A 13,123-nucleotide genomic window follows, 5' to 3' on the forward strand; every position below is an offset into this window, starting at 1 on the left:
ATTTCTGATTCCTTGATGATGCAGCATGCTTTTGTGGTAAATGACTCACAGCTACTGGATGCGAGTGCATAACGGGCTTCCCATTCTCCTACCCAGAGCCCAAATAACAAGAGAGAAGCCAGTACAATCCTAGAATTAAAATGCAAGTATCAGAATGTAATGTATTAGCTTGTCCAATCTTAGAAAAAAAGCCCATTCTGTCGGCTTCTAAGTGGGTAGAGATGGAAAGGAAAGTTTGTGGCTGCCTTGGTGTGTGTGCGTGCATGCGTAAAGCCAACTCAAACCTTTTCTTTCTTTTCTTTTTGGAATTTCAGGAAAATTGACTTTTTTTAAAAAATCTTTAAATTATTTTTTGTTCTCACCTCTGCATTTCCTACTTCCTGTTGGGTCTGGACAGGCCAAACTATCCTGAGAGGGACTGTTGTAGCAGTATTCCCATCTCAGGCAGGAGCAGGAAGGAGCTGGAGTTGGACAAGATCGCCTGTTCTCATGAGATGCGCAGGCCAGTTTTGCGGAGCTAAGGCATTTGGATACTTTGGAATTCCAGACTTCTGGGTGCATTGCTGAACTTGCCAGAGTTTTTGTGGTTTGACCATCTAGAACATACACACATATGGTGGGCCAGATCCTCAGCTGGTGGAAATGGTTGTACGGTTGTAGCTCCATTGAGGTCATTGAAACTACATATTGAGACCAAGGGTCCAGACATCACAGTGATTGGCCAAAAAGGGAAAACTGTAAAATAGAGTCTGCGTGAATGGCAGGAAAAGGAATCAGGGAAATATTTTCACAATCTACCGTTTCTCTTGCTGGTGGATTCTGTTGATGTCCTGCTGTCACCATAGAAGTAGGTGGTGGTCATGTTCCACCACACGTGGTACTTTTATCTGACTTACCTGCTAAGCAGAAGTCAAGTGGTAAAATCCAGGAGCTGGACCTTTGGCTGCTGAAAATTGGCATAGCTTCCTTCAAGCCATTTCACACCAGCTGAGCTTATTGCCTTGTGTCTCTGTAGATGCCATGATTTAGAGCCACGAGGTGATAATGACAGCTGCTATTCCAGTGTGTGCATCCTCAGAGCCTCTCAGGGGGAAATATGGCTGAGGCAGGCTAAATTCCTTCTTGGGCTCCTAGTGCCCCCAGGTGAGCTGTGGTTTCTCAAGCCTTGATCCAGCCCATAATAGTACATTTTGGAAGTGCTTCCAGTACGTGAATCCTGTTGGCCCCATATAGGAATCATCTGGCTGCAGTCAAAACATAGTCAGAAAGAGGTGTCGTGGCTGGTGCAATGATCCTGTGGGGACCCACGGGTGCACCTATCAGATAATCAACTCTCTGTTCTGCTCTTTCAGAGCTGAGCTGGTGAAGCCCGCTGACTGGTGGCTCAGAGATGTATCCATGCCACTGGAGATGGACTAATGAATCCACTGCTCCTCTCAGGGCTTATGACCTTCATTCCCAAAGCTCCTGTCTTGATGGAGTCTGGTGGGGGCCCTGAGAAGAGCAGCTGGTACCTTGACTCCACCTCAAGTGTCCTGCACCTGCCTTTGCACCATCTCTCAGGTTAAGACCTGATCCAAAGCCCGACCAAGCCCATGGAAAGACTCCCATTGCCTTTGTTGGGCTTCAGGTCGGAACCTGGGATGTGAATTGTGGTGACCAAGAGGGCGCCCCCAGTAGGGCTCTGAAGGAACTGTACTCCCCATTTCAGGTATAAATGTTGGAAGGTGACAATATTTATTTTTGATGTTTGTTTTTGTTTTGTGTGGTTAGAATAAGTCCAAATATTCTTAACAATTTACTACCAAATGGCAGCTATTGAAATGTCAGGTCTCCAAAGGGTGAATCAGTTTGGTTGTGGGGTTTGTTTGTTTTTATAATACTATGCAGAAATTAAGTAATCTTGCGAGGAAAAATGGATGGACTGAGTGAAAGTCTGGCTCTGAGAGCAAGCCAGCATTGCATAAATCTGGGTCAGTCTGAAGCGCTCACTGCTTGCATCTTAGCCATATATGCTGGCATAGCCTCTGGAGGAAGCGGAAGTTATTGTCAGTCAGCCATCAGCATATGTACACTTGAGTTATTTAGCATCCCATTGAGTCGAGCTGCCAACGTGTAATCCCAATTCAAGAGAAAGATGCATTAAGTATGCTGGCTCTGGCTTGCCAGCCCTTGCATGGACCCTTTCAATCTGCCCCCCTCCAATCCCCAATGGACATGTGTTGTGCTTAAAACCTACCAAGTGGACGCTTGACCCTTGTGACTGTATCACTCAAAGAAAGAAATTACTTAGCAACATTTCCTTACTGCAAAAAGAAAAGGAGTACTTGTGGCACCTTAGAGACTAACAAATTTATTAGAGCATAAGCTTTTGTGAACTACAGCTCACTTCATCGGAAAAATGCATCCGATGAAGTGAGCTGTAGCTCACGAAAGCTTATGCTCTAATAAATTTGTTAGTCTCTAAGGTGCCACAAGTACTCCTTTTCTTTTTGCGAATACAGACTAACACGGCTGCTACTCTGAAACCTGTGATTTCCTTACTGGTGATTCATGATTTACTCGTGTTTGCTGAAGACAGCTCAAGATTAATAACGTGTTTGGAAATCATTTCGCAAAGTTCAAGTAATTAACGAGAGCTATGAAATTAATTTATTTGTAAAGACAACATGTATAATAAATAAACATAAAATTGTCACTGGATTTAATGACCAGAACCTGCTGTCAGTTGCTAAACATGACCAAAAATTACATGGTGATGGGGAGGGAAATCTATTCTTAATCATGTCCAACACAAATTGTATGTAATGATAAGTAATTTTTTTCCTTTGAGTGTTCATATGCATGAACAGAATTGCATGTAAGAATTAAGAACATAAAAAATGGAATTTCTCTGGTTTTAAAGCAAATCATACTGTATTGTTGTTGAATCCTATTCAAATCCTACCTGTGCTGAAAGCAAGAGTTGCAGAGAACTGAGGGTGGAGTCTTTAGGGCCTGATAGAATGATGAATGAAGCCAGTGGGAGGTATGCTTTGGATGGAGCCTATAGTATCTTGCAAAGGGGAAGAGGGGAAGGAGCCTCCAAAATTGAACATTGTGATCCACTTTGGAGGTATCACGGTTGGATTGTGGCCAAATTAATCTGCAAAGAGTCTGAATTTGAGTCCATACAAACTGGGTTGATAATCTGGTGAAAAGGCTTGTTCTTCTCTGGTGTTTCTGGTGACCATCACTAGCACTGCAAGAATATTCTTCCTTGTGCTGTCACCATCTCTAGTTCGGGTGAGATAGTGGATGCAAGGGGGAAAATATCTAAGGGCTTCAGAATAACGAAAAGATAAATAAGCTTTTTCTAGAGTTCAATTCTAGGACGGTTCCAAGGGGGGGACAGTTGTCCTCCTTTTTATCTGAGCCAGCTTGCACTCCTCCCTGATGTCTGTTCTGTGATGTCTTATTTGTCGGCTTAACCGTGTTGAAAAATGATCTGCAACATTGAGCCCCTTCAGGGTTCTCTTCAATCTCATGTCCAAAAGCTTTGCTCTTGTTTCCACTTGGCTCCCTACTCCCTTCCCTCCCATCAACAGCCATGCAATCTGAGCTCTTCACAGTTTAATCTACCTCCTCTCTGAAATACACAGAGATGTTGCTCTTCCCCTTCCTTGTGATTCTTGAAAGGCAGAAGGTGTGTTCTATATGGGTAATCCCCTATCGTCTCTACTCTGTGTGCGTGTGTTTGTAGACCCCCTATAAACTTGTTTCATCTTTGTTCCTGAGAGATGGTGTCTTTTTTCCCTATTCCTCCACTTTGTCTCATCTCGTCTTCCTGGAGTTCTTGCTTTTTTAGAGCCAGATCTTGTAGTCCTTACACGGTCCATTCTTTGGGCAGTTTTTGATAGCATTGATGGAAATCAGAATTTCAAAATTTTTGGCAACAGTTTTCGATTTAAAAAAATCGGGGGGGAAAAATGTGATGAAATGTTTGTAAAAATGCATCCTCTTGTTTTTTGCCAAGAGATGACTGAAATAATTTAAAATTTTGAAATTTCAAAAATTAAGGAGAAAAAATGTCTTTGTGGTTCTTTTAACCAGCTGTAACTTCTGATACCTTTACTCACATTCAGTGACACCAAGAATGAGTCCATGGCTTCAACCAATACTACTCAACGAGAGTAAATGGGTCGTTCTGGCCCTTCCTCAGCCAAAACTCCCGTGCCGAACAATGGAAGTTTCTCCTGAGAAAGCAATGTGTGAAAAAAGAACAAGCACTGTATGAGTTAGCCCCTAGAGAGTATGTTGGAGTAATACGTGAAGCTGTCCTGTGCCCAACTCTGTCCTCTACTGGCTGGAGTGTTCATGAGATTCACATCTGGTTGTGCCTGTAGCTCGTTGAGCAGAAGCCCATGCTTTGGAATGAAAGCGTGTGAGGTGAATGCCCAGTGCTACAGTTTAGCTCATGACCTAGGTGTTTCATATGTGTTGCAGTCATAGAGTCTGGAGGTTCTTGCACAGTTCAGTGCACTTACCTCTGGGCTGCCTCTTTTTGTCCATCTGGATAAATCAAGGTTTTTCCCTCCATCAAGTTGCTCTGTCTAGTGCATTATGTGAAGACCATGTTTCCATTCACCTGGCATCTCTTTCAGGGTGGGCTGATGGTGCCCGATGAACTGAAAGTAGATGCCAGAAAGCATTAGGAAGAAGAGTATATAAATTATTTGGAGTCTGATTCTCCATTTTCCTGTACTTTGTGTCGTCTTTGATACCAATGCTCAGTTAGGGTAAATGAGAATAAGGCCTCAGAAGTACATAACTCTGACAACTGAGGGGGATGTCCTCCTCAGGCAAGGGAATAAAGCCAAAAGGGGTTAAGCAAAATTAAAATTATTAATTATAATCTTCACTGAACTGCCGATTCTCTAAGCAAACACAGAGGCAAATCCATCTCTGCCCCATCTCCTGTTCTGAGTCTTGGCCTATCTGAGCTCTGATGGAAGCAAATGACAATTGGAACAGTCTCTTCCAATTTAAACCACTCTGCGGGGAGCCAGAAGGCTTCAGTGTCCGTCTCTTGGATTTCTAATCCTCTGTAAGTGGGGGTAACATGCTGCCATCTGCAACTTGTAATTGCCTGGCACGTGGGTAAAACATTTAATAGGATGTTGGCTTAGGTCTTCACGATGCCAGCTGTATCTAACTGCACCCTCTGGGTGAGAGATTGTATTGCGCCCAGTGGTGTGTCTTGGAGACTAGACATTCCTAGATGAGACCTGTGCTGGAACTGTATTGCCATTTGACTTTTTAATTTTGCTGTTATTTCTGAGGGGTTGCCATGTTGTAGCGAGTGAGGGCAGGACCCACACAAAATCCTCATCAAGCTACTGAGCTTGTAAAGCTTTTACTACATCTCTCCACACAGAGTGGGGTTTGTAGCCTATTCCTCTAGGGTGTCTTGAAATGAGAACTGTAGTAAATTGCCAAGGAACTGAGTCTGCAAAAGACCCTCTAAATAATGTCCTGTAGGAATGGCCATGGCCTTTAGGTTTGCCTGGAAAACACGATGGTTCGTAAACTGCATGAATAAAAGGAAAGAACACGTCTATCCCCATTCAGTGATCTGGACTGTGTGGCAGCTTTTATATTGTTGTGAAATTAAAAGGTTGGCCCTATTGGACAGCAAATATGGTTGGCCTGAAAGAACATCCTGTTTCCAAAACAGCAAATCCTGCCATCTTTATAAAAGTTCACTGGCCTATCACCATACCATGAAACCCATTTTCTGACCTCCCTCAACATCAAAACTAGAGCTTTGGCTAGTGGGCGGAGCTGTTAGTTAATGCTGCAGCAGAAAAGGAAATCATGGCTGAGTTGCTATAAACCCATGTGACAGAACATGAGAGACTAAAATGTAGCTCATCTGCACCAATTCATAAAATCCTGGTGAAAGACACACAAGCCTGGCTTTGACATGGGCTTCATTGACAAGAGAGAAGTAGCTTAGGGTTGCCTTCTTATCTTTTCCCTTAATGGACGTTTGCCTAAAAGTTCTGAGAGGCAAGTCTGGTCTTTATGGCCCATTTGATCCTTGGTGTCTCCATTGGAAATGCCAAAAAGGCAAGTTTGGATGGAGACACTTGTCTATTAAAATTTGACTAAGACCCACCCAACTCCATTTCACAGGAGCAACTTCTGGGCTCAAAGCTCATAAGAATTTCTTTCTCAATTTGATTAGAAACAACAACCTTGAGACAAAAGTCTGAGTCACAGACATTGGTAATGGGTTGCAATTGACTCCTCACCCCCCAAATGAATTAACTTTACAACTATCTATTAAAAGCCAATGATATCAAAGGGGTCTCCTGATCAGGTGGCCTTGTTTAGAAAATACTGATAAATACCTTCACTAACTAACTAAATCCCTTCTCTGGATGGATGGAGGTTCATCTGGCTTAGAATTTTAGAGGTTAGTTTTTCATGCAGTAATATTTTTTATCTGGACTCAGATTCATGCTTTGGCTAAAAGCCCATTCTACAGCTTTAATACAAAGCCAATTCAGAGTATCTGAAAGGAGCCATAATGGTCTTAATTCAGCATGGCAGTGTTCCAGTTTCCCAATGATTTCTGTGGCATTACATCAGTGAAAAACTGAAGTACCGCAGTGCCAAATTGGTCTCTTGCTTTTGGAAGGGTGGATTTATTAGGCAAATACTGTTCTCAGGAACAGATAGTAATTAAACATTTATTTTCACTGAGCCAGGCTGATAAGTAATTATGTATTTATTTCACCGGGTTACTTTCAGTGTCATTATTATTCTAATTTCTGCATGATGCCTGGCTGTCCGATCTTTCTTGAGCAGAAAGGAGTTCTCAACAGTGGATGGAATAGAAGTAATAAATTGAGACAACTGGCCATTCATAATTGGTCGCCAGGGCCAGTTAGAAAAAGGACCTGCCTCTGATTTCTCAGCCATTGATGTATGCCAGGAGTAACTCCACTGAAGTCATTGAATTACACCAGTAAATACCATGTAAAAGAGATCAGAGTCAAGCCTTCTGTTGGAGGCTCATAGAGAATTCTGTTTCATGCTACTAATCCAATGCCTTTATTCCTACCTATGAACATTCTCTGCAAATAATTAGGGATTGGCCTAGCCCTTTAAGATTTCTACTTACTACAGCTATAGATGGGACCCCTTGCTCTGCGATAACTGGATCAGCTAATGTTTGGAGTGAGTTGTTTTTTTTAAGAAGAACAGTGCTAGCCTCTGGAGGTTAAGCTCTTGCATTTGTATTGGAGCCAAAGCCAGTGCTTCTAAGAACATTGCGGAACAAATTTAGCCCCAATTATCTATGCAATCCTGTTTAATGAGGTTGCATGAGGTTAGACATCAGCTCCGAATCTGGCTCTAGCTTGAGGAAACATGAGCAAGTGAAAATGCTGCAACGAATAAAGTTTAAACAAGAGTCCATTTCAATGAATAGCATCAGGGACCAGAGAGGAATATAATTCTGGCACCAGTTCTGGAGAACATACCTACACGACACTTCTGCAAGTGCCTAACTCTAAGCACATGTTTAAATGCTGTTCTGAATAGAGATGGACGTGAGCACCTGAGTGACTTCTGTTGTGAACAGAGGTCTCACTCCGAGATCAAATGGCTTCTTTGACAATATCTGTTCTTCTTTCTCTCTCCCTTCCCCCACAAAGGCAGAGATCACTTTTTTCAACCTTCCTTTCTGTCCTCCAGCACAGATAAGAAAGATGTCCCTTGCAGCGGTCTGAGCACAAAGAGAGAAATCCAGGAATTAGGGGGTTCTTGTTCTCCTATTTAACCCCCCTCTGAGTTCTGGTGACTGCTTACCCCTCCACCTCTCTGGGACTGCGTGATGGTCAATAATTTAAGGCCAGATTCTCAACTGGTGGCTCTCAGCACAGTTCCATTGAAGTCAATTTCAAATGAACTCCTGGCCCTACTGAATTCAATGGCGAGGCTCCCATTGACTTCAGTGAGGCGGGATGTCACGCTTTTGTTTTTGAAGAGGTAAAAGTCTCAGTATCATTATTCCAATGAACAACTTCCCCTAACCTCCCCTGCTTTGGAAAAATAATTAACACAAGCCTTGAAGTAGCCCAGAAAGCAGAGCGGGAGGGCAAGTGTTGACTATAGTACAGCCTCATTTGTCTGAAATGGGGTTTCAGAGACAGAACTTCGGAGAGGTCAGATCTCTAGTTGCGGCAATCAGGGGCAGTTAGTAGACAGGTGATTCTGGATAAGGGGGGCCATCCAAATGGGAGAGTGTTTGGGAAGAAAGTGGGTTGAATACATGGTTTTGTTCCTGTCCATTGGTTTCCTGTAGAAGTGGGCCCACCTCCTCTGAAATGAAGACAGTGACCATCTGTACCAAACGAGCAATGTTTCAGGTCACGGGGCATGTGGATTGGGGAGCTAGGGGTGTGTGGTAAGATACAGGTCATTCAGTGGCTTAGTTCCCCCAGTGAGGGTCCTAATAAAGGGAAAGAATAGCACCATAGGCCAAATCTGCAACTAGTATAAATCAGCCTGGCCCCACGGACTTGGGGCTTGCCAGTTTATGCCAGTTGGGGATTTGGGTCCATATACATGTGCACACACAAGAAGCTACAGCAGGAATACAGATGCCAGGTCAGATTGCCCTGGCCCCAGTCTACAGAAGCATCAGGCCACTTGCGTGTCTTTCTGGTGAGCGAAGCAAAACGGACGGGAGGTTATTTACCTGCTGCTAAAACCCACTGCTACTTCTCAGCAGCTCCATGCTAAGCCAACAGTGGAGGGTGGCCATCGGCGACCTGATATGGGCACTAGAGAGGATCCTGACTCCCATAAGCCTGCAATGTCCTCCTCTCCAAACGCTGGCTCCTTTTTCTGATTGGAGCAGGAGGGAAAGGGGCGGGCATTGACCAAGGAGCTCTTGCATCGTGTGTTGTTTTTTAGATCACATTTCACATAAAAGGGGCAGGGGAAATATAAAGGACAAAACTGTGATTTATTTCTATGTACTATTGAGACACTGCATTGTGATGTCTTCAATAATGCATATGGTTTACATTCCTCCACCTTTACTTTTCTGTATGGACCAAAATAATGACAGGAAAATGAAAAAAAACCACAGGTGTATGTAAAAAAAGGGGAATTAAAATAAAAAGAAATCTTTATTGATTTTGTGAACATTTAAGGATCTTTGTTTGTGTGCCTCTCTCTCTCTCTCTCTCTCTCTCAACCCTGAAGACACTTGTATATTCGAGCCTGCCAGTCCATACGAACATAAGAGCAACCATACTGGGTCAGAGCAAAGGTCCACCTAGCCCAGTATCCTGTCTTCTGACAGTGGCCAATGCCAGGTGCCCCAGAGGGAATGAACAGAAAAGGTCATCATCAAGTGATCCATCCCCGTCACCCATTCCCAGCTTCTGGAAAACAGAAACTAGGGACATCCTCCCTGCCCACCCTGGCTAATGGCCATTGATGGACCTATTCTCCATGAACTTATCTAGTTCTTTTTTGAACCCTGTTGGGTGGACCAGTGCTACATATTCCATCTGCCTAAATGTGCATGCAAAACAAGAAACTACAGTCCAGATTCTCCTGCTGGTGAAAATCATTGTAGCTCTATTGACTTCAACAAGGCAATGCCGCTTATAACTGCTAAGAATCTGCCCCTGCATGTGCCAGGACATTCCATATGATGCACCATTGAGTTTTGTGTAGGAACAAGTGTTGGACAAAACTGTTCCCTTCCGCCACTGTTTAACAGTGTGGCGTGTGCACTGTGGCTGTATTTCAGTGATGCTTTCAGGCTGACAGTTGGTATGCTAATGTATCGAGAAAACTCCGGAAGTCTTTAGTCAGGCTAAATTGCCATTGACTTCAGTGGGAGCTCTGGGTCCTCGGCTTTTCTGAAAGCCAGGCAACTTATATAGGTGGATACACATGGAGTCGTTTGCTTGATTTTCAAAATTGCTGAGTTCCTGCAGCTCCTAACGGTGAGGAATGGGGACAGTTTTGACCAAGGACACTTGGACAAATCCTTGCTTCTATGCAAAGCTCCCCAGACTTTTTGGTGTCCACACTAAACAGAGACAGAACCCCACTTAATTGGTTAAGTGCATGAGGGATGAATTTTCTGAAGTGCTGGGTTCTGGTCCTTGCCGAAAGGAGGCTGGATACTAAATAGACCAGTCGTCTGATTCAATATGGCAACTTCAATATACGAATGAGATAACATACTACAGAGGTCCACAGAGGAGAGCTGCCTTTGGATAGTAGGCTTCCATGCTTGCAAGGACCTTTGGAGTCCCACTAGAAGACCTAGCTTGTCTGTATTTCCACCAGAAAACCACCCTGACAATGCTCAATAGAAGAATCCACAACACTGCCCAACTCAGCATGCTGAGCAGAAGAACAATCCATACACACCCTCACAACCTGCTCCATGCTTACCCCTAGAGCAGCAGCATCCAGAATGGAAGTTAGGAGCCTAAGTGCCTTTGGGAATTTGCACCCAAGCAATTTCTGTTAACTTAATGGGAGCTGGGGGATGCCCAGCATCTCTCAGGATCCAGGCCCTGAATTCCCCCTGGAGAAGGCAATGGTAGGTGGAAATGGACAAAACCAAGGTGAAGAAGTGCAGTTGCAGTAATAGGCGGAAACGAGGAGATCCTGCCTGGTCTTCCCTTCCCACTGTGAGCCCTTCTATGTAGCAGTGCCTCTTGCTTCTATTATTCTCCTCACGTGGCTGCAGTGGCTATTTTGAAAGATGCACTCATACCAGCTGATATTCTTATGTTCTCAATATCCTGTAGGCTTCTCTTTCCATTCAGAATTAGGCCATGCCTTCAGTAAGCCTGGAGCGAACAATGCAGAGTGGCTTCTCTGGAACGCTCCAAACGCTTAGTGTAAAAGACCTAACTCGAGATGAGCGAATGCTATTCTATGTGAATAACACACGCAAACGCTGTAGCATCCAACTGATGGGCCTCAAATTATGATATTTATATTATGGAAATTCCCAGAGACCCCAACTGAAATCAGGGCCCTGTTGTGCATGGTGCTGTACAAACACAGTAAAAGTCTCTCTACCCCAGAGACCTGACGATCTAAATAAAGAGGATTTCCACCACCCCCACCCCCCTGAACTGCGTTGAGATGAAATTGCACCAGAGGAATCCAGTGGCAATGGCATTCTGCGCCGGCTTGTGCTCCTGCAGCATCAGCCAGTGGAGGCACTCCTCCAAACGGCACAGGGTGGCCAGGTGCCCGTTTTTTGACTGGAAGGTCCAGTCGAAAAGGGGATCTGACAGTGTCCGATCATATCTACTGACCGGACACCTGAAGTCCGGTTACTGTGGACAGGTGAAGTGGAGAGGCCCCGAGTCATCAACCATGCCAGCCCCTACTTAGCTGGGGCCATCTCCTACCTGCGTCGGGTGGCTGCTTCCCCGGCTCAGCAGGCGAGTCCCTCCCGACCTGGGCAGGGTGGGGGAGAGAGGGCAAGAGCAGCGACCGATGGGGGGGAGGGCCTCAGGGGGAGGGGCAGGGCAGGAGTAGGGCCTTGAGGGAAGAGGCGGGGCAGGGGTGAGGCCTGCTGGGAAGGGGCGGGGCCAGGGCAGGGTCTCGGGGGAAGAGGTGGGGCAAGGAGAGGGTCTCGGGGGGGAAGAGGCGGGACACAGGTGAGGCCTGCAGGGAAGGGGTGGGGCAAGGGCGGGGTCTTGGAGGAAAGGGCGGGGAAGGGATGGTTCCAGCACTCCCGCTGGAGTGTCCGGTTTTTAAATACTACAAAGTTGACAGCCCTAGATTCCAGAGGGCTCTGAAAAGGTTGCTAATGCAAATTTCTTATGCTGAGTCGGTATGGGGCACAAGCAGATGAACCAAGATCTGCCTCTAAGGCTCACACTGGGTACCATTCTTTGAGTGCCGTGTAAATCACACGCAGGTGTCCCAATTAAGCAGACTGATGGTGCCCATTCCACACAAGGCTCGCTAACCTGCCGCTGGTTCCATGGGAACTGACTTCATTCCGCTCAGGACCTGCTGTGGGATTGTGCCGGGGACAGAGGCAAGGGAGAAGCTCGCTCCACCTTGCGCACCCCCCAAGCTGAGCCCAGCCACAAACACAGCCCTTGTATAGCTGGGCCCTAAGCATATTCCCACACGGTGCATCCCCTTTTACCATGGCAAGCTTGTAGCCTTAAGGACAACAACCATGCCCCCCAACACACACACTCACCCAGCACAGCGAGACACCTAGGCCCTGAGCCCCAAAGGGATGTAAGTGTTTTCTTACTCCCATTGGTGTCCATGAGAGTTAGGTGAGGATCTGGTGCTCTAGTGATTGTGCACAAGCATAGGGCAGACCTTTCAGATCCTTCCACATCTGTGAGTGGGAAGCGCACCGGGTAACAGCGAGGCAACAGCAAATCGCACAGGTGGAGCCTTTTTCTCTCTTGTCTTTTTCACCTCCATTCCTGACCCTGCACCACAATCCAGCCTGATGCATTGCTCTGGCCACTTAACTCAGCTGCTTTGCTGTGGCACAGCAATGCCTATTGTCTAGGAGGCCGGAGAGGCAGCATGGGCCAACGCATCCCCTGTGCCCAGGTTTCATGATGGAAGTAGCCTGGAAAGGGTCAAAGGACTGAGGATGAGGTGACCGAACATAGATGGCTGGAAGACTCTTTTAGTTAGACTCTGCCTTTCGCCAGAGGGCCAAAGCTCCTGACCTGGCCTCACAGGCTGAAGAAACCCCAGCCCACTCAGAGGGAAACTGAGGCACGACAGTATCAAGGAAGGCAACCCGCACCCTGCCCAGGGCTGGGGAGCTGGTGTGCTTTGGAGCTGGCAGGGAGGACTCTGGGACAGGGGTGGGAAGTGGTGCTACCCCCTGAGCAAATGGGGGGATGGAGACTGAGCCTACCTGAACCTGGCTCTCTGCTTAGTGCAAGGGGTTTAAACAGGCACCCAGGCGCCACTCCATGCCCAGTCAAAGGCTACAGCAGAGAATGTCTCTTTTAGAAACAAGAGATGGCTTAATGAAAATGGGCTGGTTCGATCAGGCTGCCTAGCTCACCGTGGTGTCTCCTCATTTAGT

The sequence above is a fragment of the Dermochelys coriacea genome, chromosome 2 (assembly GCF_009764565.3).
Source record: "Dermochelys coriacea isolate rDerCor1 chromosome 2, rDerCor1.pri.v4, whole genome shotgun sequence".
Taxonomy (NCBI): domain Eukaryota; kingdom Metazoa; phylum Chordata; order Testudines; family Dermochelyidae; genus Dermochelys; species Dermochelys coriacea.